General features: G+C 45.0%; 1 protein-coding gene and 1 pseudogene across 1 annotated transcript in view; one reads left to right on the forward strand and one right to left on the reverse strand.

Annotated features, from left to right (window-relative positions):
* The first annotated feature begins 250 nt into the window (after positions 1–250).
* Positions 251–12129, forward strand: part of LOC138980504 (protein tyrosine phosphatase type IVA 2-like) — a 60384-nt gene continuing 48505 nt past the window's right edge. Inside the window, exon 1 of the mRNA XM_070353390.1 lies at positions 251–487. The gene's annotated coding sequence lies outside the window, so the exon portion shown is untranslated. The remainder of the gene's footprint in view (positions 488–12129) is intronic.
* LOC138979583 (histone H1.3-like) lies at positions 4343–4832 on the reverse strand (annotated as a pseudogene).

Below are 12129 nucleotides of genomic sequence, written 5' to 3' on the forward strand. Positions count from 1 at the left end.
AGAACAGAAATCAAACACACGAACAAACAAGCAAACAAACAAACAAACAAAATAAAATAATATTTTACAAAGAAACAACAATTAGAAAATATCATAAAACACATAAAAATTACTCTTAACATCATCGAAGGGGGAGACCCTTAAACTTCAAGCACCTGTGCAGGCGGATAACTCCAAGAACGCTCAACTAACAATAGAACAGCAACGGCAACATCCCATCCCACAACCACCACACCGACACACAGTTATCAACACAACCACGGACGGTCTGAGGTGAATGATCACTTCGAACAGCAGGGAATGCGCACACGATTTTGATTGGCCTGTAAACACCTCGTCAGTTTCCCTCAGTTAATTTTGCAACGTTGCGTAAAACCGCACCACCTGTGTTTGTAGCTGCGATTTTCCCTCAACTTTCTCGGTCAGCAAAGGAAATAGTGCCTGAGCCAAGAATGTCTCGCATACTGTGACTTTGTAGATGACGAAGGTGAGTATGTTGTGTGTGTTTGCTAGAAGAATTGCCAGTGGCAGTGGGTGGTATCAGTATTGTTTACCAGTGGGTGTTATTGGTATTATTTGTCAGTGGGTGTTATTGGTATTGTTTGCCAGTGGGTGTTATTGGTATTGTTTGTCAGTGGGTGTTATTGGTATTGTTTGCCAGTGGATGTTATTGGTATTGTTTGCCAGTGGGTGTTATTGGTATTGTTTGCCAGTGGGTGTTATTGGTATTGTTTGCCAGTGGGTGTTATTGGTATTGTTTGCCAGTGGATGTTATTGGTATTGTTTGTCAGTGGATGTTATTGGTATTGTTTGTCAGTGGGTGTTATTGGTATTGTTTATCAGTGGGTGTTATTGGTATTGTTTACCAGTGGGTGTTATTGGTATTGTTTGTCAGTGGATGTTATTGGTATTGTTTGTCAGTGGGTGTTATTGGTATTGTTTGTCAGTGGATGTTATTGGTATTGTTTGTCAGTGGGTGTTATTGGTATTGTTTGTCAGTGGATGATATTGGTATTGTTTGTCAGTGGGTGTTATTGGTATTGTTTGTCAGTGGATGATATTGGTATTGTTTGTCAGTGGGTGTTATTGGTATTGTTTGTCAGTGGATGTTATTGGTATTGTTTGTCAGTGGGTGTTATTGGTATTGTTTGCCAGTGGGTGTTATTGGTAGTGTTTGCCAGTGGGTGTTATTGGTATTGTTTGCCAGTGGGTGTTATTGGTATTGTTTGTCAGTGGGTGGTATCAGTATAGTTTGTCAGTGGGTGCATGGTACCAGTATTGTTTGCCAGTGTGTGGTATCAGTATTGTTTGTCAGTGGGTGGTATAAGTATTGTTTGCTAGTGGATGGTATCAGTATTGTTAGTCAGTGCGTGGTATCAGTATTGTTTGCCAGTGGATGGTATCAGTATTGTTAACCAGTGGGTGGTATCAGTATTGTTAACCAGTGGGTGGTATCAGTATTGTTTACCAGTGGGTGGTATCAGTATTGTTAACCAGTGGGTGGTATCAGTATTGTTTACCAGTGGGTGGTATCAGTATTGTTTGTCAGTGCATGGGTGGTATCAGTATTGTTTGCCAGTGGGTGGTATCAGTATTGTTTACCAGTGGGTGGTATCAGTATTGTTTGCCAGTGGGTGGTATCAGTATTGTTAGTCAGTGGGTTGTATCAGTATTGTTTACCAGTGGGTTGTATCAGTATTGTTTGCCAGTGGGTTGTATCAGTATTGTTTACCAGTGGGTTGTATCAGTATTGTTAACCAGTGGGTTGTATCAGTATTGTTTACCAGTGGGTGGTATCAGTATTGTTTACCAGTGGGTGGTATCAGTATTGTTAACCAGTGGGTGGTATCAGTATTGTTAACCAGTGGGTGGTATCAGTATTGTTAACCAGTGGGTGGTATCAGTTTTGTTTGCTGCGCTTCTGTCGATTTTGCTTGTCGTTATTCGCATTTCTTGTCAGAATTCACTTTTAATCACACCATGTTATAATGACGTTACCTCAGGGCCGGAGTGGAGGGAATATTTTAGGGACCATGCGTTGCTAGTTAAGGTTTTCAATTAACAAAACATGTCCCGAAGTGTCCATGTGGTGAACAGACATACAATGGGTTTTGTCGTGAATGTTTCTTTTTTTTCTATCGTTCAACGTTTCATAAACTTACTTTTCTTGTTTTTGATTCTTGATTATGGTCTTTTTGATTTATGTCCCTTATTGTCCACTGCAGCTATATAATGATGAGTCAAAATCTGAATATCAACACGCAAAGTTATCATGCCATCGGAAGCGAAAGGATCCGAAACTATTGTTTACATGGAAACACAATTCTTGAACAACTTGATTCAGCGAATTTGTAAGAATAAAAAATGAACTCTTCTCTCTAGCATTGTGTTGTTGTTGATGTTGTTCAAGTTGCGATGATGATGTGGCGTTGTTGTTGTTGTTGTTGTTGTTAAATCACTGCAACAACAATGAAAACATCCAAGTTTTGTTTGTGCTTGAGTCTTGATTGAATTGAGTTTTGGCACGCACTGTCACTGAGTGTCGGAGCCTGTGTATGCCACGTCACAGTAAGAGGGGGGGGGGGGGGTACATCTAGTCTGTCTATGTTTAACCAGTGTTATAAGGAGTGAAAAAATACTTCAAAGCTAGTGTTGGCTCAAGGGGGGGGGGGGGGGATCAGGACTGATACAGCACGTTGTAATGAAGTCAGTCAGACTGAGTCATCTGCAATACGCAACGTGACTGTAGCAGGGTTTTGGGCGACATCAAAGCCGTTGCCATCAGGCATTGTCACTTTAAAGGCTAATTGTTCGCCTGCAAAAGTCAAGGTCTGCAAAATGCACATCCCGCTTGCAATGTTAGCCAAGAAACACACTCCGATTGCGGAAGTATGCTGAGTGTTTTGAGTGCAAACACCACCAAGTCTCCCTCCCCGCGCTGAAGAGGAAGTCAAGGGAGACAAAAACGTGGTTATGTTTGCGCGTGTGGACGCTCCGCTGTTTGTTTTGTTTGCAGATCAAACATGGCGGTGGGACCCCGTGATTACGCGCTTGTAGTTCGTCTAGGTGCGAAGTCCCGAAATGCGCGGATTCTTGTACTGCTCAAGTGTTGGGACCAAAAATACGGCTTTTCGCGGAGCACGTTTTTGACCTAGTCTCTATGTGTATTCAGTTCTGAAGAGCTGTTGCAAGTCCATGTACCTGCGTTTTTTGTTTGTTTGGTTTTTTTCGGAAGAGATTTTAATTTTCGTTATTCGTTCTAGTGGCTTTGCTCTCTGTTCATCGTTGAAATAGCTGTCTATGAAGCTACTTTAGTCTACAGATTTGTTTTCAGTTCAACAAGGCCAGTACGGTCAAGCGATGCTGGTCAAGTTTAGTAAAGCCCCAGTAATGGCAGTATGTCTCAAATGGTTTACAGAACGATTTAAATATTCTCTGATGAAAAAAGCAGTTATAACCTTATCGAACACACTTGCAATAGCATTTAATAGCATTAAATGACACAATTCGTTTGAATGGCTACTTAGCTCGCGTAAACCACACACCAGTTTTCGTGGTTTATCTAACCCCTGAACCATCGTGAGACAAACAGTGGTACACGTTTAATGTAAGTGTTAAGTAACAGTTTACAGTATGCTTTTAGAGTTACCGAATGACGAAAGCAGGATACACTTTACATCATAGTACTTACAACTGAGTATCCTGATAAAGTCAGTGACTGTCTGACGAAAATTTGATAACAAATTGACCGAAACTAGTTGCTGTTGTATTTTGAAAGAATAACTCAATTCAGGAGAAGATGTCGAGGAATACAATGCAATCAGTTTTTAAACTGTAAGTGAAAATGACAACTTTAACGAGCTGAAATGCAATTCCATAGTCCGGACTGAGTCAAAGACTGCTTGACCAAAACTTCAATCAATTTGGTTGAAAAATGAGGGCCTGACAGTGCCGCCTCAACTTTCAACTAAAAGCCAGATATGACGTCATCAAAGTCATTTATCGGAAGAAAAGAAGAACAAACAAATCGTATGGGGTTACTGCTTGGAAGAAAGTGTAAATAAAGTAGCATGAAGATCGGTCCAGTAGTTTTCTCTGCCGGGATTGCTCTACACATACACACATCAACCACCACCCTCTGTTCGATCCCGTCTATGTAAAACCATTTGACCAATGAAACAGGAGAAACAGACAAATATGCACACACAAAACGGTCACAGAAAAAAACGAACAGGCAGAAGAGACACTACATGTCGCAACGAGAAACCAATCTCTTTGGTGAAAATGAGGGTGGTCCTTAAAAGGACCTGGTTTGCGATCAGAGACCGGGCAGGCACCCATATTACTCCTTGGCAGCAGGCTTTTTAGCGGCGGCCTTCTTCGGGGTCTTGGCAGCCTTCTGTGCTGGAGACTTGGCCTTCTTGGTCGGAGTCATAGGCTTCCTGACAGCAATCTTCTGGGGAGTCTTCAGCTTCTTGGGCTTGGCCGCAGCGGCCTTCTTGGTCGGAGTCATAGGCTTCCTGACGACAACCCTCTTTGGGAGACATAAGCTTCTTGATAGCAGCAGTCTTGGGCTTCTTGGGCTTTTCGGCGGCAAGTTTCTTGTGGGCGTTGATCTTGGCCAACTCATCGCCCACCTTGTAGTTGGACATGATGTAATAGAGGATGGCCTGGCGAGAGGAACCACCACGTTCCTTCAGGGAGCCTACAGCAGCAGCGACCATTGCGATATACTCAGGGTGCTCGGCAGGCTTGGCTGCTTTCCTGGGCTTGGTAACCTTCTTGGCAGGGGTCTTGGCCGGAGCAGGAGCAGCAACAGCAGTGTCGGACATGATGGAAATGCGTAGCGAGAAAGTCGATGTGAACGGTAGTCAGCGAACTGAGCTAATGACCACACCGAGAAGAGAGAGAGAAAATGTAAGTTTTACGCCCTCACGGCAAAGCCATTAGGGGTATGTTACACGGGAAAACCCGGCTTTGTATGAAAATAAAAATGAAAAATGCAGGGGGTGGGGGGTGTAGACAGCTGGCTGCCGGCTGTTAGAGGAGACCTGAAATGGGCTAGGGACCGGGTTGGGTCGTCTTGGGTCAGTGCTGAAATGGTTACTTTATTGGCTGTTGGCCGAACGGACACCCGGGCTTCATATTTTTGCATGCATGTATTCGTGTTTCCAAGGCCTGAGGCTTTTGCTGTGACCCTGGGATCTTTATCGTGCGCATGCGTGCACACGGGGGTGTTCGGACACCGAGGAGAGTCTGCACAAAGTTGACTCTGGGACACACATCCCGCGCCGAACTTGGGGGTTGAACCCACGCTGATAGTAACAACCGGTTTTAAAGCCAGCGCCTCTACCGACTGGGCAAACTCCCCACCCAATATGTTGGGGTCAAGAAGTTCCATGGAGGGCGGGGGGTACTAACACATAGTGTTTTGCTCAGAACATTCCCACCCAAGCAGAACCGCGCTAGGGGTACGCATTACCGTGAAGCTGGCAGTCAGTGCTACTAAATGTCGTCTGTGTCTACCACTCGGTGGAGACTTAATGTGGGTCTATGTAAGCAGATGCCAGCGCAAGCAATCTGATGCAGAGTCAGGAGGCGGTTTGGTACAAGAGAACCTTAGAGGCCACAGCCTCGGCCGTCTAAAGGATCTGTGTGTCTAGAGGCACATTTGGTTTCTGCGGTTCAAGCGGAGCTGTTGCCTCTGCTCCCAAGTTCCCGTGTCTGGAGGCGTTTTTGGTATGGAAGCAAACCTGTAGGTTGGGCCTCTGCCTTTCAGGATGCCAGGACTACAAAATGTGTGTCTTGAGACACATTTAGCTTACGATTCCAGAAGTGGATCTGTGCTGTGCTGGGCCTGCTGCCAGCACACTAGAACCGGCTCGCAACAGTTGAGGTGAACAGATTGGTTACCAAGACCATCATCGGTTTCTCTCCGAGTGATGGGTGTGGGCGGAGAAAGTCTCCCAGACTGATGGCATTCTCCCTTCTGTAGCGGATGAGACTAGACATCTCTTCCTTGAGAGTGTCACAACCTTCAAACACATGTGTGAGGTGTCCAGTCTTGCCACACTGACAGACTACCTTGTCCCAGTAGATGCGGCTGCTGACCGTGCGCAAGCGACGCAACAGGCTCATGGGTCTCGGGGGGAGTGGGAGGTGGTGCCCTTTCCTATTGTAGGGGAGGTGTATCCATCCTCTCTCTTCACATGTTTGAGACAGAGTCTGCTCTCTTTCCTCTCTTGTTAGCTTGGCTAGCAGCAGTTTGGCTTCCTGGCAGGAGAGCCGAATGTCTGTTATTGGCATGGTTGACATAGCCGCTGCTTTTGTTGCTTTGTCCGCCATTTCATTTCGCCGGATTCCTGTGTGGGATGGCAGCCACATGAGGGAAAAGTCTGTTCCTTTTGTCATAATTTGGTGGGCTAAGAAATGAATTTAAGTTTGCATCTCTCCTCTGTTCTTGGTGCCATATATGCAAGTGCTTGCAACGAGGATTTTGAGTCCGTAAGGATGACCACCCCAAGAGGGGGGGTTAGCAGATCGTTTATCAGTGTGCAGGCCATGTAGATAGCAAATAACTCTGCAGAGAAGATGCTGATCCCCTTGTTTAGCTTGTATATTCGTGTTATATCAAGTCCAGGGATCGACAAGGCACACCCAACCTCCCCTGACTGCAGGACCGAACCATCTGTGAAGACCTGTAGGTGGCTTTTAAATCGTTGATCGATCTTTTCTTTTGCAACTGTGGCTAGCAGCAATGGGTCATCAGCCTTTTTGAGACCGTCTCCATAGTCCATGATCAGATTTGGGGCTTCAAGCAGCCATGGCGGGTAAGGAAGAGTACCACCTGTAACCAGCTTTTCCTTGGACAGACCACTCTGTTCCCATATGCCCTTCACACGGTTGTATATCGGGAGCACTGTTTGGTATGTATGAGTCTTGGATTCAAGAGCTTTGTATTGCATGGACCACACCGAAAAAATGTCGCCCTATTCATCTACTTCGCGCGGACCACACAGAACGCGGCTCGCCGCTGCACGGGTATCAGCCCTCGCGAAGCCTCCTTCAGCCGATTTTGTGTTTGTTCACTTTTGGTTTTCGGCTTGCATTGTTTATCAGTGCAACAAAACATGTAAACATTATACATTTCCTTAATCAGTGATGAATAACCTTTGTTTTGATGTACTTTTGCCTTTCCAATTCCCTGTCTGCGCAGAGAAATCAGCAAAAAACACGTCAGTATCCGACCTCAAGAAACGAATACATTACACTAAAATGCTTCAAATACATAAACTATCTTAACCTGTGGTTACAAACTTAAAGCAGAACTTGAAACAATGTTTTATCTTCAATTTGATATATTTTGTTACGTGTTTTGTGCAGTTTTGTATTTTTTATGAGTGCTTTTCTGTCGGGACAGAAACACAATTGTCTCGTTACCCGACGCTTTCTGTGTGATGACTATTTTGTTCAAAACGGTTTAACTCACAATATATTAAAATTCAGCTGTTGATAATCTACCACAATATTATAAAGACCCTTTTCTAGGCACCTGAAGCGTGTTTGAGTACATCTGTGTGAAATAAGTGTCTTTTTAAGTCGTTTCAAAGAGGTGTGCTTCTTTTCTCTCGAACCCGCTTTTCCCTCCAATAGTGTGTCTCTGTTGCTCCGAGCCCAAATCATTTTCCCTTCTATATCAAAACCCTTCAACTTTTCTATAGCCATTATCGCACAAAAATCACTCAGCACTTGATGTGCTATGCAAGGGTGTACATATTTGTTGTTGTACAAATTGTTTGGTGTGGGCAAAGGGGAATTCTTTATCTCAACTAAACATGGCGGAAACCGGTCCAACTGATGCAAACATTACTTACTGATGTCAGAGATCTTCAAATATACAGTAAATATGGCACTTACTATATGGTAGTCAGGCATTTAAACACATTAGAGGTTTAAAAGAAAGATTGTGTGTTTGTTTATGCGTCGGTCGAGTGGGTAAAGTGTCTTTATTCATTCATACATTTTTGTCAAGACTCTTGCAAAATGGCGGCCCGGTTTTTCAGTTGATCGACGAGTCGGGGAAGAAGCTGGGTGGAAATTCCATTTTTGAGAATCGCAGTTATTCTACATAGAAGTTATAATATCAGTTCTTGGATAGTTTCCTTAGAAAGTTTTTTTTTTAAGGATTCATGCAGGACTAATGGTTTATCTGCTTGTTGACAGAGTGTAATTCAGTCAAGACCGCCGGCTGAGCAGAATCAGCGTCAGTCAGTTTTGCCGGTGTGTGTGTGTGTGTGCGTGCGTGTGTGTATGTGTGTGTGTGTGTGTGTGTGTGTGTGTGTGTGTGCGCGTACGCCGTGTGTGTGTGTGTGTGTATAGGTGTGTGTGTGTGTGTGTGTGTGTGTGCCATGTGTGTGTGTGTGTGCCATGTGTGTGTGTGTGTGTGTGCCATGTGTGCGGCGTGCCATGTGTGTGTGTGTGTGTGTGTGTGTGTGTGTGTGTGTGTGCCATGTGTGTGTGTGTGCGTGCGTGTGTGTGTGGGTGTGCGTGCCATGTGTGTGTGTGTGTGTGTGCCATGTGTGTGCGTGCCATGTGTGTGTGTGCCATTGTGTGTGTGTGTGTGCCATGTGTGTGTGTTTGTGTGTGTGTGTGCCATGTGTGTGTGTGCGTGTGTGCCATGTGTGTGTGTGTGTGTGTGTGTGTGTGTGTGTGTGTGTGTGTGTGTGTGCATGCCATTGTGTGTGTGTGTGTACTATTTGTGAGAGAGAGAGAGAGTGTGTCTGTCAGGGTTTCGTGTCAAGGTGTGTGTTAGTGTTGCATATACTTGCAGGTATGTGAGTGTGTGTGTGTGTGTGTGTCACGTGTGTGTGTGTGTGTGTGTGCGTCAGTGTGTGTGTGTGTGTGTGTGTGTGTGTGTGTGTGTGTGTGTGTGTGAGAGAGAGAGAGAGAGAGAGAGAGAGAGAGAGAGAGAGAGAGAGACGTAAGACGTAAGACATTTTGACGTAAGACATTTTATTGATTAAACACACAAGGTTTATTTCAACGGAATGTGGGGAGGGGGGGTCAGTAATACATGCCGTGTGTTTGTATTTATGGACAATCAACCGGTTTTATCTCTTTCTCTCTAACATAGGGGGAGAGAGAGAGAGAGAGAGAGAGAGAGAGAGAGAGGGGGAGAGAGAGAGAGAGAGAGTGAGAAACTGAGAGAGAGACAGACAGACAGAAACACAGCAGGCAGAGAGACAGAGCGAGAGAGAGAGACATATCAGAGAGCAGGGCCGGACCCAGGGGGGGGGGGGGGGGGGTTCCAGGGGTTCCGGAACCCCACCCCTGGAAAAAGCATGTACCTTGCTTTGAGGGTTTGGTTTTTTTACTAGTTTTAGCACCAAAACAATGCCGCGCTGCTCTTAACCCTCAAAACAAGGCCCAGAATGCACCAGATTGCACAGATTTTAACCGTTTTTCAAAAATTTTCCGGGGGAGCATGCCCCCGGACCCCCCTAGTTCGCGCGCCTGCAAGCTTCGCCACTTCGCTGATTTGCCCCCCCCCCCCCCCCCCCCCAAAAAAAAGGAGGACCCCCCCCCCCCCTTACAACTCATTTGGTCCGGCCCTGGAGAGAGAGAGAGAGAGAGAGAGAAAGAGAGAGAGATTGTATCAGAGAGAGAGAGAAAGAGAGAGAGAGAGAGAGAGAGAGAGAGAGAGAAAGAGAGAGAGAGAGAGAGGATTAGGCGCAGAACATTTTTCGGTTGTAGTCTTGTTTTTAGTTCCAAAGTCCTGTGGTTACAGCAACCAAAACAACCCCAGTCTGTGAATGGTGATCATAAGTGACAACGGTACTGCACGCAAAGGTTGGGCTTGCCAAGAAGCCTCCCTCTTAAAGGTGCAGGCCTTCTAGGATTAGCGATCGTATCACCAACTCATGTCCCTAAAAGGAAAATTTCCTGTGAGGACGTTAAGGACCGCCATTTCTCTTTCTCGGATTAGCGATCGTGTGCACCTCCACGGATCCATCCAGCCTCGTACGTGTATTAGGAATATTCTTCCATTTAGACACGTGCCAAGAATCCACTATACCTGCCTGCTTTGGAAACAGAATTGGTTGGATTTTGTTTTTGTTTTAACTTTAGTGTATATCGTCACTGACCACTATGTATAAGTTCGTCTGGGTGACAGGTAGAGGACGTTTCAAACTGAGGTGCAATTGACAGAGCTTTTGAACAGCCGAATCTGAACAAATGAGGTATTAAACAAGTCGCGTAAGGCGAAATTACTACATTTAGTCAAGCTGTGGAACTCACAGAATGAAACTGAACGTAGTCCGCCGCTAGTGCAAAAGGCAGTGAAAGTGACGAGCCTGTTTGGCGCGGTAGCGATTGCGCTGTACTTCATAGTACGCTTTACTGTACCTCTCTTCGTTTTAACTTTCTGAGCGTGTTTTTAATCCAAACATATCATATCTATATGTTTTTGGAATCAGGAACCGACAAGGAATAAGATGAAATAGTTTTTAAAACGATTTCAGAAATTTAATTTTGATCATAATTTTTATATTTTTAATTTTCAGAGCTTGTTTTTAATCCAAATATAACATATGTATATGTTTTTAGAATCAGAAAATGACGAAGAATAAGATGAAATTGTCTTTGGATCGTTTAATAAAAAAATAATTTTAATTACAAGTTTTCGATTTTTAATGACCAAACTCACTCATTAGTTTTTAAACCACCAAGCTGAAATGCAATACCAAACCCCGGCCTTCGTCGAAGATTGCTTTGCCAAAATTTCAATCAATTTAATTGAAAACTGAGGGTGTGACAGTGCCGATATGACGTCATCAAAGGTATTTATCGAAAAAATGAAAAAAATGTCCGGGATATCATACCCAGGAACTCTCATGTCAAATTTCATAAAGATCGGTCCAGTAGTTTGGTCTGAATCGCTCTACACACACACACACAGACAGACAGACAGACAGACAGACACACAGACACACAGACACACACACACACACACACACACACACACACACACACACACACACACACACACACACCACGACCCTCGTCTCGATTCCCCCTTCTATGTTAAAACATTTAGTCAAAACTTGACTAAATGTAAAAAGAGGAAGTCTTAAATTTGGGGGAGTGGGGGTCTTGGAAGAAGAGGTCCACTGTATAGCAGTTTCCTCCATGTTGGGAACATACGCAGCTCTCATGGCGGAAAATGCCTCTTTAAATCCTGAAGGAAGTGAATTACTGCCCCTTTTGTTTCTGTGCAGTGCGAGTTATCTCCCGACGCAAAGATGATAGGTGGGCGTGTTTCGTTGCCATAGGAACGGATCTTGCTATCGACATTTAGAGGTCGAGGATGGTAGAGAGAGGTCTGTTTGCTCGCATCTACGTGATAGAAGTTATATCTTTGGCACTGGTTTGTGTCGTACACTGAGAGAGAGAGAGAGAGAGTACACTGAGAGAGAGAGAGAGAGAGAGAGAGAGAGAGAGCGCGTCTGATGCTAAGTCCGGAAATAACAGTTCGCGTTGTTTTTTTTATGGCATTTTGCAACACTGCCTGCAGTTTAGTTAGAAGAGTCAGTCTGGCATGGCACGGAGGTAGCACTGTACCAGTGTCGACACAACATGAAGGTCAGCAGTTATGTGGTCGATTTCTTCTTGAAAGGCGTTGCGGTCGACTTGGGCCAGGCGCCGGACACACGGGGGCGTTTCCTCCTCTTGTCGGAATAACGATGTCTGTGCTGTTTTGCAGTCATATGTCAGGACGTAGTCGTCTCCCCTTGCAATCAGCGTCTTCTGTCCACCTTTTCTCGCACACACGACTTTTAAGAGGGCGCGATTTCTCTTTTTGTTTAACAGTTTTGATTTCAGTTGAGCGTTCTTTGAGCAGTTGGAGGCTAAGGTCGTAAACGTCCTCTGGTGCAAACTCTCGGTCCGTTGCTGCCAGTTCCGCTACAGTGGTTTCGTCGTCTGCTGTCTGTGACGTCACAGCACAACAAACCTCTGAGTTGACACTCTCGCACGTGGTTAAGCTTGCAGTGTCACAGTGGGCAGGTGTGTGCTGTGTCACAGTGGGCAGGTGTGTGCTGTGTGACAGTGGGCAGGTGTGTGCTGTGT

This window comes from Littorina saxatilis, linkage group LG11 (assembly GCF_037325665.1).
Source record: "Littorina saxatilis isolate snail1 linkage group LG11, US_GU_Lsax_2.0, whole genome shotgun sequence".
Taxonomy (NCBI): Eukaryota; Metazoa; Mollusca; class Gastropoda; order Littorinimorpha; family Littorinidae; genus Littorina; species Littorina saxatilis.